This window comes from Lonchura striata, chromosome 1 (genome assembly GCF_046129695.1).
Source record: "Lonchura striata isolate bLonStr1 chromosome 1, bLonStr1.mat, whole genome shotgun sequence".
Classification (NCBI taxonomy): domain Eukaryota; kingdom Metazoa; phylum Chordata; class Aves; order Passeriformes; family Estrildidae; genus Lonchura; species Lonchura striata.
This window is the reverse complement of record NC_134603.1, coordinates 60745255-60762715: the sequence shown is the minus strand read 5'-3', so window position 1 is coordinate 60762715 and position 17461 is coordinate 60745255. Positions and strand designations below refer to the sequence as shown.

At 39.3% G+C, this 17461-nt stretch overlaps 1 long non-coding RNA gene across 1 annotated transcript; it reads left to right on the top strand.

Annotated features, from left to right (window-relative positions):
• Positions 1-341: 341 nt before the first annotated feature.
• On the top strand, positions 342-15418 carry LOC144247510 (uncharacterized). The gene is made up of 3 exons (XR_013341174.1): positions 342-418; positions 1138-1253; positions 15377-15418. It is a non-coding gene; the product is annotated as an uncharacterized LOC144247510 (long non-coding RNA).
• The last annotated feature ends 2043 nt before the right edge of the window (positions 15419-17461 follow it).

The following is a 17461-nucleotide window of genomic DNA, read 5'->3' as shown; positions in this document are numbered from 1 at the left end:
ACTCATTTTCATCCCAAAGCCTTTAAGATGCAAGACAGGAATGAAAAAGGTTTTTTTACTGACCTTCTGGGTATGTTAACTTCATGGACTCAGGGGAGACTTAGCAACAAAGACAATCTTGTGAATACGTGTCTATATAGTTTGTCAGATGCATTTGCTGGACCACCAGGCTAATAATAAAAAGAGAAAATTTATCTTATAAAGTTACTGTTTATTGTCTGCAAGATTTAATCACTCACACTGGAAGTAACTTTACTCTTACCAATGTGTTCTTTTTCTTCTTTTTTTTAAGAACACCATTATGAAGCAAGTGAAATAATGCTGAAATGCATGTTTTCTAGTGCCTACCTGTTCAGTACCTCTTAGAAAATACCAAGAAGTTGTCCCCATGGAAAGTGTCTCCTGAATCAGACTGAAGGTAATAAGAGAGAGTCTGGAGTTAAAACTTCTGCCTAAAACTAAGTTCTGAGAATTGGTGTTGCAACCCCATCTTCAAAAAAAGCCCCATAATTAGATAATGAGGAAATTACTCCATATACAAGCAACAAAGATGCTCCATGCAAGTACTTTTTACAGTTAATAGACAGTGCTAAGTGGTTTTTAACTCTTAAAATAATAATAAAAAATATCTGGTATAAGTGTGCTGGTTTGAGTAATTTCTTTCTTTGGGTTACTGGACTGAATTTATCTTTAAACATAATGTCACACTTATTTCCTGTAGGTAGGTCTTTGTTGAGGCCTTTACATGTCCATTTTTGTCAGACAACTGACTTTTGATTTTTCAGTTGGAAGACCCAGAAAAATGTGCAGTGGTAGAAGGAAGAGCAAATTTAAACCTGTGAGAGTTCTCTTGGTGATTTTGTAGTACTTGAGTCCACCAATGCTTTGAGGGTCTCTGGAATTTGAAACAACTTATTTTGATTCTTAATGCTTATAAAATAAATAAATGGAACTTCCAAATTCCTTCTGTGCATGGACACTAACAATTTATCCCAAGTATGTTGCTGACTTTGCCAGTAGTGTGTTTGGCACATTTACTAATGCATTAACTAAAGATTTTCTTTCAAGTAACTTGCTGGCATATATGTGACGGGTGATGAAAGATGGTCTGGCCATGTGTTGGTCTTCACCCCACAGACATACCTCTTTTCTCGTGTGATTGTCTCTGATGGGCAATATGATTTGTCCTAAGACAAGATACCAGGAGGAGCTCTGTGGATGCTCTCATGAGGAATATATTCACTTTTAGACAGGTGAGTAAAACTGCTAAGATGTTTTCACATGTGGAGATAAAACCATAAAGTAGCTCTATAGGTGCTTTGTGATTGTGTGTTCTGCAAAGCAAAAGACTGCAAACCTGTAAATTTCTAGCTCAACCTGCTTATATTGTAACTCTTTAGACATGCTTATTATATTCTATACTTAATTGACAATGTTAGATATTGTATTAGCAAAAAATCTAACCACAATCATCCATGCAATCTGTGGCTTATTTCTGGTGCTTGACTGACTTAGTTCTCTTCTACTACTCTGTTGCAATATATTAAATAAAATTTAATTATTCTGGACCAAAAGACTCTGTTTTAAGTTTTCCTTTCTTCAATACCAAGGAAGCCATGAGCTGGTAAGAAAGCTGCTGTTCCCTTCAAATATTACTCCATTAATTCTTTATTGTTAAAACAAATTATCTATTCCCGTATATCCCTTTCCCTTTCCCTTTCCCTTTCCCTTTCCCTTTCCCTTTCCCTTTCCCTTTCCCTTCAGAATTTAGTCAATTACTAGATGCCTTTACTGGTTTGGTCAGTAGGTCAGACATACTGGTCTTTCATTTCTTGGATCCTTCTTCAAGTCATTAAAAATCTTTAATGTTCAGTATCTGTCATTTTGAGGCTGAAACAGACTGAAATTATGTGATAGACATGATAGTTTATGATTTGGGGAAAAGTACCTTTACATCTTTGGTTTTGTCCTAACCTGTCTTTCGGCCTAGTGTTCAAACTCCACTGGCCTTATGAAGAACCTCATTCATCCCTGACAATGACTTCTGACAATGTAACTGCATTGCATTGTAATTAAAATAGCGTAAACCCCCCACAGCTTAAACCAACCAATAAATCCAAAAGGTAGGGAGGTCATGAGAAAAGACCCAGTCAGCCTGTTGAAGAAGGAGAATGCTTATTAACCTCACAGCATTTTGAACTCCTCTGTAAAATGTTTTTTTGTAGTAAAAGTTGTCTTTGGTCATCCATTTTATGCAATTCTTCCACTGTTGGTTTTTCTTTGTTTTTCTTTGGTTTTTTTTTTTTTTTTTTTTTTTTTTTTTTATCTGAATCACAAAGGAATATTAAGTTGCTGTGTCCTTTCTACAGAGGCAGAGGATCAAAGCTGTGACATGCACTTGGATGTAGGCACTTAGCATCCATGTTTCTAACACTTTCTCTCTCTTTGGTCTGCTTGCTCCTTTGCTGTTTCCCTGCATTCTGAGTGGCAACCAAGAGAACAGGAAGGTGGAGGAGGAGTTTGTTCAGCAGCATTGTTTTCCCCTGATACTCTCCTAGACAGGATCTCTGGAAAAGGAACCTTCTGCTTCAGGACTTTCATGCATTATTAGTGTGATGCTCTGATTCTGCATTTGGAGAGTACCCATTTGGCTTTCTGGTTTCTGCAGGGAGTTTTTGTGTGGTAATAGCTTGCCTGGTGAAGTAGATTCACCATGTGTGAAACTAAACTGGGCCAAATTGAGAAATTTTGCCAGCTAGGTGGAGCTCCCCCACTAAGTTTCTTCCTGTCTTGGTTTGTACAACCTTAATCACTATTGCTGAATCTGAGAGTTCATTTAAAAGATGGCCAGTTTACACAGACTAAAATAAAAATGTGAGACAAGCTTTCTCGTTGCTGCAGGTGGAGGTGAGCACAGAGTAATGCAGGGATGTATGGATCTGCATTGTTATTGGCCTCTATCTCTCAGTGGTGTTTTCATTCAGTGCAGTCCTGGAAGTGCTGATGACACTTTGTGGGTAACAGAATTTTAAAAATACTTTTCAATTACTAGAACATAGTCTGTAGTTTGCTGTAAGATAAACTTAACACTTAGCTGTAACAAACACCTGCTCATAGCAAAACTTACTCTTCCCCCTAGAATCAAAGAGGGATTATGTAAACTAGGCATCTTTTGTTTCCATACTTGCTGGGTCTCTAGAGAGCACCAAATCAGGGGATTTCTGTCTATGTGTGATGAGGATGAGACTTCCTACTGCAGCCTGAGATCTGAGGATCAGATGAAATTCACCACATGTTTCTATTCTGTCTCCACAGTAAAAAAAATTACAGAACATTTTAGGCATTGATTTACATTGAACCACATAATTTTTCTATTGGCCTTTAGTGGTGCTGAAGACACTTAGTTTTCAGTAATTTTCAGTAAATGAATGGAGTGAAGCTCAGTACATGGTTTTGCTGATAATTCAGAAGAAATGCAGAATCTAGACTGCTGTCTTACAGTAAATTTTTATTTTGGAAAAAAGATAACTGTATTTTTGGGGGTGTGAGAAAGCATAGTGTATATCCTTACCAGTGTTCAAAATAATGGATCTGGTTTTGTTAAAAGCATGTGTGGGGTCAGTTACTGCTGCTCAGCTGTGGAGCAGTAATTGTTATATTCTAGTAATATGTTTGTTGTTTGCTGTGATAACCATATGGTGGAATAAAAAGTTATGGTTCTGGATTTGAAATGTAATAAAATAGAGCTAGTAAGAAGCTAATTTCTTTTTCCACAGAGCTACTTTTCATAGTACGTTTGAAGTTTTAAGGACCATGTTGAAGTATAATTAAATAAAGCTTTTTGGGAAAAAAAGAAATAGTGAACAAATAACTCTCTGTGCCAATAATCAAAGACATTTGTTTGAAACCAAATTTCTCCAACAGAAATTGGTGTATATATGTTTCTACTGTAATATGACAGTAGACTGTAGCTTTGTGTCTGATATGTATGAAATATATTGAACCACTTGCAGTCATTGTTTCAATTCACCAAGTAACCAATTAAAAGGAGAAAAACAGTATCATGTAGCATTAAAATTGGCAAGTCCTTTTTTCTTTCTCCTGAGGATATGCATACATTAGTGTAATGCTGAAATTACTTTAATTCCACCCGCATTGTGTGGGAAAAGTTTCAAGAGTTTGAAGAATCCCTTTAGTTCAGATGAAGGCAGTCTCTGAGATGCCTGCTGACTCATTTCTGAAAAACAGTGCTCTGGGGAGTAGCAACCTTCTATTAGTTAATGTCTCATGTTTTAATCAATAATGGTGGCACACTAACACATTTTGGGTATAACATGGAAGATGAAACACTATAAGAAGGAAGGAATTTGGAGAAAATTTCAGCAAGTCATTTTCACATTTATGAAGTTGTGTAAAGAAGGATATTTAAATGCAATGCTAATTTAATTTTATAAGTACAGAATTATTATGAAACCAAAATCTAGTTTTACATATTTGTCATTCCATAACATTGGAAAAACTGTTGACCCTAAAGCATATGCAGTTGTTGAAACTCAGCAGCCTGTGGATTTATTTACAATTGCAATTCCAATTACTTATTAACTGAAGATTTTTTAACATAGTGTGTAGAATGATCTCATGTATTCTGTGCATTATGTGCCTTCTCATCACGGTGTAGACATGTAGCTGTGCAATGATGACTTTTTATTGTTGCTATGAGCACATTTAAATTTTGGAGGAAGATGAGGGTTTGGGGCCTTGGTTTCAAGGAGCAGATTCAATCTCCACTGCAACCTAAGTGCAGTCTTTCATCTTTTCGAGCTAAGGAGTGACTTGATGTTCATTGAGTACCATTGACTATTGGTTCAAGGCAAACATTCAGAGCATTATTTGCATCAGTAACTAAGGATTTATGTCAGTACCATAAGTTTTGGTTAGAGCAGTTCATTCAACATCAGAATTATTACTTAGAATAAAAAAAATTTCACTTCTTAAACAGAGCTATGGAAAAAGATCTTCATGCTCTGGACAAAGTCACTAGAATATGTCAGTGCAAGTGTTCTACTTCTCATGGAATCGTGGAGTTACAGAACTATAGAACAGTATGAGTTGGAAGGACTTTAAAGACCATCTAGTTCAACTGTCTCTCCCATGGGTAGGTTTATCCTTCACTAGATCAGGTTGCTGAAAGCTGTATCCCACCTGACTTTGAACACTTCCAGGGATGGGCCATCCACAGCTTCTCTGGGCAACCTGTCCCAGTGCCTCACCACCGTCATCATCAAAATATTTCTTCCTTACTTCCTGTCAAAATTTACCTTGTTTCAGTCATTAGCTTTGTTACTACAGGACTCAGTAAAAAGTATCTCTTTTAAACTCAAAGTAGGAGGCCTTGCAGCGTGGTGTTTCACTATCCTCTAAAACACTCTCAAAACCTCTCAGTGAGATTGGCTATCAATAGTAATGAGTGCTATGATATTATGTGCCTAGGGGGAGAGTTGTTAGTTTAAAAACACAATGGCAAAGATGTAAAATCAGTGTATCAGAGCAACTTATAAAAAATGTTTCACTTAATGAACTCCACTTCTGGAGCTGACACTTCAGTGTTAGTGATTTTCTATTTCTCTAGACACACAGCAGAGAATTTAAATGACATGACATAAGATACTAACATTTCATTTTTGGAAACCTTGAAAACTGAAGATGATGGAAGTTTTGTCTTTAGGTAAAGGCATTGCTGGTGCAACTGAACGATTTCTTACCTGTTGGCGTAATGACATCACTTTCCTCCTGGGTTTTCATAGTCAAATTCCACAATAATGGAATAGTCAAGCTTTCATCGGCATCCTCTTATATTTCAGACCATTACCTGAGCACATAAAGGTATGTTTCAGTCCTTCTAAGATGGAACCACTGTTGGAGTCAGAAGCCAGATTTCCATTGGTGATGCAAACAGTGATTTATATATATCTATTTATGGCAGCAGATACTACTTATTCTTGAGAAAGTATATAGGTATGAGGTTATAAGTCACTATCTTCAGACCTTAAAGGTTCACCCTAGGGGGAGGCTTGAAGGTTGAACAGGGCTAAATGCTGGATCCCACCAGACATTTTCTTCTGAGTCACAGTCACTTCTCAACCTCAATGTGTTGGCAGCTGCTGACTTTACAAATGGCTGGACTTGCTGGGGATTTTAAAATACCATGCTTCATTCATTACCCATCTGCTGCTGGAGACTATCGCCCTGGTAAATCCTGTAATGGAAATAAGCATGCTTATGTTATCTACTACAGGCCTATCTAGAAGGTTTGATTAGAACAGTTCATAACCTGCAGACTGGACTTATGTCAGTGAAGTAGGGATCTTTGATAGTGAGGCTCTGCAAATGGTAACCTGCACCTGATGGACTATGAGGAGCAACCAGGAAGGGTAGCAATTTCATTCCACACAACTGGATCTGAAAGAGCATGTATGCATGCAGAAAAGCTCATTCTTACTCAGTGCTACAGTTTCAATTAATCTTGATATGGGAGAATGAATACTTCTCCAAGAAGGGGAAAATTCCCCTTCTCCAAACACAGTTATTACTAGTAAAATATTGTGTTTTAGCTATAAGCTGTGCCAATATAATGCCAGATTGGTATCTCTGTTCCTCCTAACAGCTTTGCTTAAGACATCACATCCTTTACTGAAATCTTCAGGTGTCTACAAAAACAACAAAAAAGTTATATAGTTGAGTATTTTTGTGGTTTCTCAGTAATGTTGCTCTGGATAGGAAAATAATTAAAAATGTTAAGTCAGAGGGATTTTTTTAATCATAATAAACAGGACAGGTATTTGTTTTTACTTGATGCATACAAATATTCAAAAGGTATCTTAATCCTTGGTTGACTGTGTATTGGTTTCATTTTGCAATTCGTAGAGACTCAGAGAAGGAAGTGAGAAATATTTTACAACTTGAATTAGTTGTAACCTCCAACAGACTTGTTGCAACATCTGTGGCAGTAGCCTATGGGGAGCATGAATATTCTGAAAAGGAATAGCTTTTATTTTTTATTCTGAAAAGGAAAGCTTTATATGTACTTAAAGACAGTTGTATATTTACTTGTTTAGCATCAGCAAATAGAGTGGCCTTGGCACTTCAAGGTTCTTGACTAGGAGAATGGTGTACTTCAGAATGAATGTAGTTTACAGACTATTTTTCTTACTTCTGCATACTGTTGGATTCAGTAATATTTATATATTTTTTCTTTTCAAAATACTTTGCAAAACCATAATGAGATATACATAAATGTATGTATTACATAACATGTACTGAAAAGATTATACCTCATTTGGGATAGAATGGGATTTCAGAATAATTTTAATATAAAGAGACTATTTTGAATCACAACATCTTGCTTCAAAGGCAAATGTATTAGTACAATAAAAATTGTCAATGTCTTTGTGTCACATATTTAAATTAACTCTGCAGCTGTAAGTGACAGGCTATTAAGGTAGCAAACAACAAAACAAAGAAGAAACTGTATTTTAATATTTATCATGTAAGGAAAAAGGACAAATACTGTGATGAAGAGATCAATGGATAGGGTTTATAGTATCATGTGCTGAGCAAATTGAAGAGGATTTTGAAGCAGTGAGGAGTTACCAGCAGGTGTAGTTTTGATTTGTGATGATGGGTCTGGTTAAGTGAAGAAAAATACACATATTGCATATATTGATGCTATTGACCATGCTCTGCTTGCTTGCAGCTAGAGATTGTCCTGCACTTTTGGTTACAGCTATCATATCATATCATCCAGATTAAAAAAAAAAAATATGTATACATTTCTCCCCAGTGTTTGCAACACAGATGCAACTGCTTCTAGTTCTCTGCTCTCTAGTTTTCTACACTGATGAACACTTCTAATGTGACTAATATCTCCAAAACAGTAGTGATAGGAGTCCCTGTGCTGTGCTAGGGAAAGAGAGTGTTTCAAAGGGTGTTCAGGACCTCCAATGGAGCGGTTTTCAACAGTGACATTCTTCAAAATTATTGACAATTCACAGAATATAGGGCAAGTACTTCACATTGTTCTTGCTTCTTGATGACAGTTTTCCTGCCTGTGTCTGCAAAGAAATGTCCTGGCGAGTACAGGAAAAGGCAGAAAGGTGAATATAGTAGTGCCAAGCACAGGAAAAGGATAGAAAACTCTATCTGTTAAGAAAAGTGAAAACCTTTTGATGTTTCAAACCCCATTCAATGATTTATCTTCTCAATGTATGACAAGTCCCTAGTTTTCCTAGTTTCTTAAGTTTCTAATGTGTCACTGATCATATTTTAAGAGTACCAGGGCAAAATTTCTAATAAGTGAGGAAGTGTAGTAGACAGCAAGTCTCATCTTAGGTATGACGATAATTCTCAGAGACATAGCAAAACAAATTCTAATACTAACTTTAGGAGCAGCTTTGCTTTGTTCTGCTTCTAAACAGTGTATACTTGGAGATATGGTCAAGGTCAGATTCAAGTGTTGTATTGACCAAGAAGACGTTAGAAGGTGGTATGTTCTCCATCTGCACATCCAGGAGGCAGTTTTAGAAAGTTACATCTTTTAGTGATGTTACTGACATGTAAAACCATGAGACAGGCATCAGACTTACATCTAAATTTGAAGGTAGCTGTTGCATGAAAAAGATAACTTATCATGTCTCCATCTCAAAAAATACCCAAAATGAACATCGAAGATCCTGTATATCCTGTCAGACAACTCACATGGCATTTGTAATTCCATAATCACATTTTTCCTTCTGATGAGTGAATCAACCATGTAAAGATTCCCCATATTGTTTGCAGTACAGAAATGGGTAGAAAATACAGCAGCACGTGGTAGGAAGACATATAACCTTTGTGGGAGTAGTTTTTGGGATTGTCCATAAGTGAAGGCTGGGTTGAGAGCAGAGGTCAGTGTAATACCAACTGTGAGATGTACCCTCAAGCCTGAGCACTGTCTGCTGGGTGACACTGAATTTCTGTGACCTACCTATGTCACAATTACTGGCTGATTCAAATTTGTAGAAACACTTCTTCTATCTTAAAACCACAATGAATGTGTCTTAGAAAGGCATCTTTTCTCTTTTGGTACTTGGAAGGAATAGCCATGATTAAGGGCAGTTTTTTAGGTAATGATCCAGGCATTGCGGAAACCACAGTGTGGTTTCGAGCACAGAATATCCTGGTCACTCCTTCCATGAGGGAGCAGACTGGTAAGAGAGGGGAGGACAGACATCTGCAGCAACATTGTTTGGTGTGAGCTGCTCTTGGTTAAAGGACAGTAACATAGCCCGGCATGCTGCATAGTCAGCAGCAGGGAACACCACCACTTGAAATTAAAGTGCCCTCTTGTAAATGACAGGAGACTTGTAGGTGTCAAAAATCCATCATTCTCTTTCTTAACCACAGAAATCTTACGCAAAATGAATTCAGGAAATCTAGTGGCAATAAAACTAAGTAGGGAAAATGTTGGGCAATACCTGTTTACATCACTATCTCTAGACAGCCTGTATATGACTGCCTTCAGCTGAAGTATGTAAACTTCACTGAGCTGTGGTGTGCTGCCAAGGCTAACGTTACTCATGCTGGAGCCCTAGCAAAAGGTCTCTTGAAGGAAGCCCACTTTGGTGACTTTTGATACCCAAAAGAACTGAAAAGGCAGAGTTTTTCTCTAGGCAGGGACACCCACATCTGCAGAGTGGTCATCAAGCTGAGCATTGGTGTGGCTCTGGAACCTGCTGTTCCTCAGAAGAGCCAGAGCCTTGATAGAGAAGGGGAATCCTGGTAAGAGTGTGCATGTGCTGGAGCTCTAAATCTGTAGAGGTGTAGCAGGCAGAAGGGGTCTGAGAAAACTGCCAGGAGTAGGAGGATGGGGGGAAATGTGTTTTAGGTTGGTAGATGCCAAGGTTTATGATGGGTGGATGCTTGTTGGCCTCATTCTTTCTCTGGTGTCACCACTGGGTTGTCACATCAAACCTTTAAAAGAGACACTATTGAAAACAGTGTTTTCATAGACATTTGCCGGCCAGCCTTAGAGCATTTAGCCTGGCCTGCTGCACCATACTTTGGAAATGCCTTCTTAAGGGAAATTCTAGTCTCCTTATTGTAATAAAGTTCTTAATTCATTGTCAGAAGACTGAAACTCTTTTGGGGATTCTGCACTATTGTCATTTGACATGGTGGCTGTTGGGGATTGTGGATGGTTTAGAGGCTTATGGGGGGTATTGGCCTATCACAGATTCCCTGGAAGCTGCTGTGTGCCATGGGGGGCCTTGGAGTCTATTCTGTCTTGCAGAAGGAGCATGCTCTACCACCCCCAAGGAACAATAACTTTCAGACAAAGAACATTTTTTCCAGATCTCTCTTGCAAACATGGAGCTGAGTGTAGAACCCTTTCTGAGCTGAGAGGTAGCTGAAGAATTTTGTGTATCTGCTCAACCATGAAGCCATGAAGGATGAATATTGGACAGAAGCTTTAGAGGGTGATGTTTTGGGACTGTCTAAGTGCAGATGGTTCTTGTTACTATAAATCAGAGAAAGAGCTCCTGAACCCTAGATAGAAGGTTTTCTGTCCTTGCTATTGAAAACAGATCCACTGAATTATGGAGTAAATGCCAAAACACCTAGAAAAGCAGAATGGAGTGCTCTGAAGCCAAGGAGGAAGTTTGATTCCTGAGTAAATAAGCTACTTTTGATGGAATTCTGGGATAGCTAGTGCATCACTGAGATAAATTATGGCTCTAGACCAGGTGTGGAATGTGTGAGACAAAGACACAGATACACCTGTTCAACCAGGGTCTTTTTAGGGGATGAGACAGAATGAGCAGGCTCACCAGCTCAGCACTACGAAAAAAATGAGATCCTCTATCCTTCTCTCCCTTTCTTTTTCCATCATATGCTTAGCGCTTTCTCTGACACTTGTATTTCTCCAGGAGTTTATTTAATTCACTGAAATGAAAGACCCATTTGTGCCTGTTTGTGGGCAGTTTTCTGAAATTTCAGCCGTAAAATGCGACAGTGGACTTTGGTGGTTTTCAGCTTTCAGAAGGGGACAAGAGAGTGTCATAGAAAGAGAGAAGGAGAAAAAGAAGAAATGGGCAAACAGACTTCATATTTTCAGCTGCAAAGAGATATTTATTGGCTTTATCTACCCAGTGAACTTATGCTGTGGCTTTATGTCACTTAAATTTTCCAATTAAAATTGAAGTTTTCCTTACTAAAAATTGTAAATGCCATTTTCCCATTTTTTTCACTTGTATGAGGAACTGATAGATAAACTTCATTTTTAGCTCTTCACATGCCTGAATTGTTCTGAACTTGCTGAATTCCATGACCTAGATGTTGGTCTTTTCTTGTTTCATGAGGTACGTTCCATGTCTTCTGTAGGTTTTTTTTTTCACATGAATCACTTAACATCTAATGAAATCTCCAGCTAGGAGAAAAATAGATAAGTAGAAGTCAAACAGCAACAAAATACTGAATGTCAAGCATATGGAACTCCGATTTAAAATGTGGAGTGAACTTCACTGCTTTACCCAGTGTTTTGTTCCTGTGCACATTCAGATTAGAGCAAGAAGAGATGGGGCATAAATACAATGGTCTTTAGAAGCAATGACTAATAGGGAAAGATAGGTCAAATATCAACCAACAATTTTAGCCTGAGACTCCTGAGGATTATATGCTAACAACTAAATATAGGATCATTATCTTAAATTCAGACAAAATAATTAAGGATGGAGAGAATTTGATGTGGGTCAGGGCCCACTAGGAAGAACAAAGTCAACTAATATATTTTCATAAGTCTGAATTCTTATTTTCAGTGAACAAACTGACTTGAATGACTGTCAATTTCAACACTCAGTTGGCCAGAACAAACCTGTCCCTTTCACTGATAAAATGTATAATTTTCTTTATTAAGGAAGATCTTTCTATATGTAAGACAAACTTGGGAAAGACTAGATTTTACATTTGGGAGTATTAGACTACACTAGGTATTTTTTCTTTTAAAAATTTTGTTAGTTGAATAAAGATAAAAAGCAGAAAAAATTAGACCTTTTTTTGGCAGTATCAGTAATAATGTAAGTGTTAGTGGTTCAAGGATCCTATATTTAGACTTTAAAATATCTGTCAGGGAGTGGTTCTGTTTATCATGACATTAAGTAAAAAAAAGAGATATTTATAAAAAATTGTTCAGAATAACTTATCTTTGCAGCCAGCTCAGACCTTTGGGCATGCACCTTCACCTTGGCCCTAGGTAGTGTTTTGTGTACAACTTTGATGCAGGTATTTCAGGGTTCCTTTTCCCCCTACTCGCCAACTCAAAACTGTGCTTGCTCTTTGGATGGAACTAGACTCTGGAGTTTTTGTCTTTAAATGGTTACTAGTAATTACCAGTGGACACTGCAGCAGCTGTCAGCAAGAAGGGATGAGGAGAAGGCAGGCAGCCCCACTGGACTGAAGGGGCTGGAACACTTGGATGTGGGGGCAGTGAATGTGTGCCCTGCAGAGTCAAAGACCCTCATATCAGGAACAGGGGAGCAAACATAGGGTCACACAGAACACTATCTGAAGATGAAGAATGAGAAAAGTGGGTATAAGGTGCACATGGAAAATTAGGAGCATGAGAAAAATGGGGGAATGTGATGTGTTACAGCAGTTCTGCTGCTTTAGTCTGTCAGTGTGGTGTGACAGAATGAATGGGATCCACATTTCTGCCGTTCCTTACACATTCTTGTCATATTGGCTGGTTTGCAGGCATATATCAGAGAATTCATTTAGATTTTTTATTTATATCTGAAATCTGCTCTGGAGGAATATATAGGTCCTTTTCCATGGATGTTTTTATGCTTTGTCTTCATAAAAGCAAAGATCAACCCAAAAACTTTCATCTTTCTTTACTAATTTAGTATTGAGATGTTTATTGCATCTCTCTTGCCTGGGGAAAATCCCATTTGACTCGAGCACACAGTAGTTTCTTCTGTTCCTGTGAAAAGCTGTTCTTCTCAGTAGGCTGTGCCTCAAAGATACTTGCTCTAAAAGGCAGGCTCAACAAAAGCCATGCTGTTTGCTCCATCCTATCTGCTTTAAGCAATGTGCAGAAAGAGCTTCTCCTAAAACAAACAAGCAGTGCATTCTAAAACCTGAGTATCTTTGAAAAGGTGTTGATGGATAATGTAAATGAGAAGAAATCAAGTTGACAATATTTTTAAACCTACTTTTAAAGCTTATTTTAAACTTAAACTTAGTGTAAGTAGAAGGGTTGGAAAGGAGTGGGGGGGAGGAAAAGAATCTTTCCTTTCCTTTCCTTTCCTTTCCTTTCCTTTCCTTTCCTTTCCTTTCCTTTCCTTTCCTTTCCTTTCCTTTCCTTTCCTTTCCTTTCCTTTCCTTTCCTTTCCTTTCCTTTCCTTTCCTTTCCTTTCCTTTCCTTTCCTTTCCTTTCCTTTCCTTTCCTTTCCTTTCCTTTCCTTTCCTTTCCTTTCCTTTCCTTTCCTTTCCTTTCCTTTCCTTTCCTTTCCTTTCCTTTCCTTTCCTTTCCTTTCCTTTCCTTTCCTTTCCTTTCCTTTCCTTTCCTTTCCTTTCCTTTCCTTTCCTTTCCTTTCCTTTCCTTTCCTTTCTCTTCCTTCCCCTTCCCCTTCCCCTTCCCCTTCCCCTTCCCCTTCCCCTTCCCCTTCCCCTTCCCCTTCCCCTTCCCCTTCCCCTTCCCCTTCCCCTTCCCCTTCCCCTTCCCCTTCCCCTTCCCCTTCCCCTTCCCCTTCCCCTTCCCCTTCCCCTTCCCCTTCCCCTTCCCCTTCCCCTTCCCCTTCCCCTTCCCCTTCCCCTTCCCCTTCCCCTTCCCCTTCCCCTTCCCCTTCCCCTTCCCCTTCCCCTTCCCCTTCCCCTTCCCCTTCCCCTTCCCCTTCCCCTTCCCCTTCCCCTTCCCCTTCCCCTTCCCCTTCCCCTTCCCCTTCCCCTTTCCCCTTTCCCCTTTCCCCTTTCCCCTTTCCCCTTTCCCCTTTCCCCTTTCCCCTTTCCCCTTTCCCCTTTCCCCTTTCCCCTTTCCCCTTTCCCCTTTCCCCTTTCCCCTTTCCCCTTTCCCCTTTCCCCTTTCCCCTTTCCCCTTTCCCCTTTCCCCTTTCCCCTTTCCCCTTTCCCCTTTCCCCTTTCCCCTTTCCCCTTCCCCTTCCCCTTCCCCTTCCCCTTCCCCTTCCCCTTCCCCTTCCCCTTCCCCTTCCCCTTCCCCTTCCCCTTCCTTTTGTTTTGTTTTTTCTTCTTTTATTTTCTTCTTTTGTTTTCTTTTTTCTTTCTTCTTTTCCCTTTCCAATTTGTTTACTCTGTCCTTGTGCCAGTGCACTGTGGCTGTTCAGTTTCACTCCTTTTGTAAGAGTTTTATACAGACATACCCTCTGAGTTTTTAATTTCTATGGTTATGGAATGTGGGAGATGTGAAACATGTTAAAAAAAAAAAAAAAAGTAGAGTTTCCATACTACAAAGCCACAGAAAATATCCCATGAATTTTAAGGACAGATGTAGGATTTGCCCTGTTTCAAACCACCTTTGGATTGGTTAGATTTCACTGTGGTGAAATCTTGCTTTGCAGGGATGGTTGCCACAGACTCTATGTCTATGGACTGCTCTAAGGGTGACCCCAGGGCATGGTAAACTACTTTTTGCTGCTACTAGGAGCAAGTTTACAACTGTTAGCTGCAGCAGCATCCTCTCCCTTCTTGTCATGTATGCTGGGTAATATATGACAGGGGAACAGTGTAATGGTTCTCTAGATATCCGATCAATCACAGGAAATATCTGGCACACAGTTTTGCTAATCTTTAATCTGAGTTTGGTTGCATGGGAGAATTTTCTTGCTTCTTCTCTCCATGGTTATAATCTACCTTGAGTTTTTTTACTCTAGATAATATCTGATAAGAGATTAAGAACACGATAAGTAGCTGTTTCATATGAATTTTAAGAGGCCATTAACATTCCACTGAATTGTAAAATTGTCAAGCTAAAACCAGCTCTCCTGGCGTTCTGCACAGATGCAATAGCAAATCACTGAGTCACAGGAAATGATTCAGTCAACATTTCTAAACTTTCAATGTGTGTTTTATGGAAGAAACTTGATGTAAATGTTTAGACAGTTATGGTTTTGGAGATAAATATTGCATTTTTATGTAGTTTGGGTTTTGACGTACCAGAATTGTGGTGCACAGTTGTCAATTTACTGAACATCTAAAGCTGTTCCATTATCGTATTTGATTCCAGTGTGGGATGTATTTTCTGTGGCTAATGAAACATGGTGTTATATTTGGGCATAACAGATTACACATCAGAATATCAAAGAAAAATTATCTTTTAATGATCCAGGATTCCCTCTGCACTGCTGGAAGAGAACTCGCCTGGGCTGCCACACTGTTTTCCTTTTGTCTCCTCATCCTGCAAATACAGTGCTTCAGTGGTATGACCTCTCATGGCAGGTAAGCCTTTGCCCTAAATGATCTCACTGGGTTAAAGTGCTTTAGAAGGTTAAGTTAAAATATTTCCTTGCTTCTCTGTTTAATATCATTAATTAAAATAGAGTCATGACAATTTAAGATTCACCTTTTCTTATGTTAGTTGCTTGTGGTTAAAGTGTTTCTTGTGTTTTTAAAATAATTTTTCCAATAAAATTAAAAAAATGTTTTACTTGATAAGTAAATGGACCTGCAGTGTGCTGTGCTTCAAGGACACTAAATCAGTGTTATTGTTCCTGTACAAAACTCTTATCCTTAGGTATACTTCTGTGAAGAAGGCTTGCTACCAGCAGCATGATAGACAAATTCTGCCTTCATACATATAATTTCCATGTGTCTATATTGTCTGTAGAGGAAAATAACCCCAGGAGACAGCTTCTGCAGGTGAGCAAGTGTATTCCCACAATCTGCTGGAGTGAGAGAATTTATGTCTGAACCTGAGACAGTGGAAGAACAGGGAAGAACAGAATGTTTCTGGCTGTAACAGGTGAGGACAGACGTGTCAAGACTGGTCATGTCTTGATGGTTCTAGATTTGCCCCTAGAGGTGGGCTACACTGGCAAGATAGAAAAAATGACCCCTCTAAATGACCAGGACGGGTCAGCCACCCTATGCACCACAGGACGCCAGAGGGTGACCAAAGAGTTTGGTTCTGTCTGGGCCTTGCTGTGCCAGGTGCTGGTGCCCAGGTGCTGGCAGGGGATGCTGCAGGGATCTCTGTGGCAAGCAGCCAAGGCTGCCCTTTGCTGGCCACAGCCCATTCCAGACGAATCCAATGACTCCACTACAGCCCTTGGCTGAGCCCTTGGCAGCCAAGGTAGTGGTGCTTCAGAAATAATGTGTGTAAGAAAGGGCAAAATGCTGCCTGGCAGTGAGGAATGAGGAAAAATATGAGAGAAACAGTCCTAAGAGCCCTGAGGCAAGAGCAGCAGGAGGGGAGGAGGTGCTCCAGTTGTCCCAGCAGAGACTTCCCTTTAGTTTTTAGAGAAAACCATGGTGATGGAGGTTGACCCCCTGCAGCCCACGGGGGAGCAGAAATCTATGCTGCAGCTCATGGAGGACTCCATGCTGTAGCAGTCTTATCCTGATGGAATTGCAGCACAGGTGAAGGGCCCGAACTGGAACAGTCCATGAAGATCTGCAGCCCATGAAGAGGACCCAGGCTGGAGCAGAAAACAGCATGAGGAGGAAGGAGCAGCAGAGAGGAGCTGTTATGAACTGACCACAGACCCCATTCCCCATCCCTTACACTACTTGGTGAGGAGAGGGTAAACAAGTCAAGGGTAAAGGAGTCACGGGTAAAAGTAAGCCTGGGAAGAAGGTAGAAGTGAGGAGTAGATGGTTTTACTTTAGTCTTTGTTTCTTGACATCTTATTCCAGCCTGTTTTTCTGTGGCAGTAATTGATGGCTGACCTCTTTGTCTTTATGCTTTCTAATTTTCTCCCTCTGTCCTGCTGAGGAAGGGCAGTAAAACAGCTGCTGGGTGGGCATCTGGCAGCAGAGCAAGTTCAGCCACCATAAATGCGTTTTGTTATATTTGGGGACTGTGAATATTCTAATGAAACCAAATACTTGCTGTATAATTCCTAATGATAAAGTCTTTGATGTTTAATTATTTTCGAGGGAGATGAAAAGATGAGCAAGGAAGCAGACCTCATATTGAATAGATACTCAAAGAGCAAAACAAACACAGGTAGCTTTCATTGAAAATGGTCTTAATTTCGTGTAAGATTTGTAATGACAATGTTTCTTGATTTTATTTTTATCTCCAGGGTGAATTTTCTTAAGTAAAAGGCAATAAATAGTAAAAAAAAAAAACAAATACAAAAACAAACAATGCTAGTGATATGTAGCAGAAAACCCCAACCAAATCCCCAAAGTTTAAAAACATTTTTATTAAAGTGCACTATTCTTTGTGAAACTTCACAGGCAGCAGATG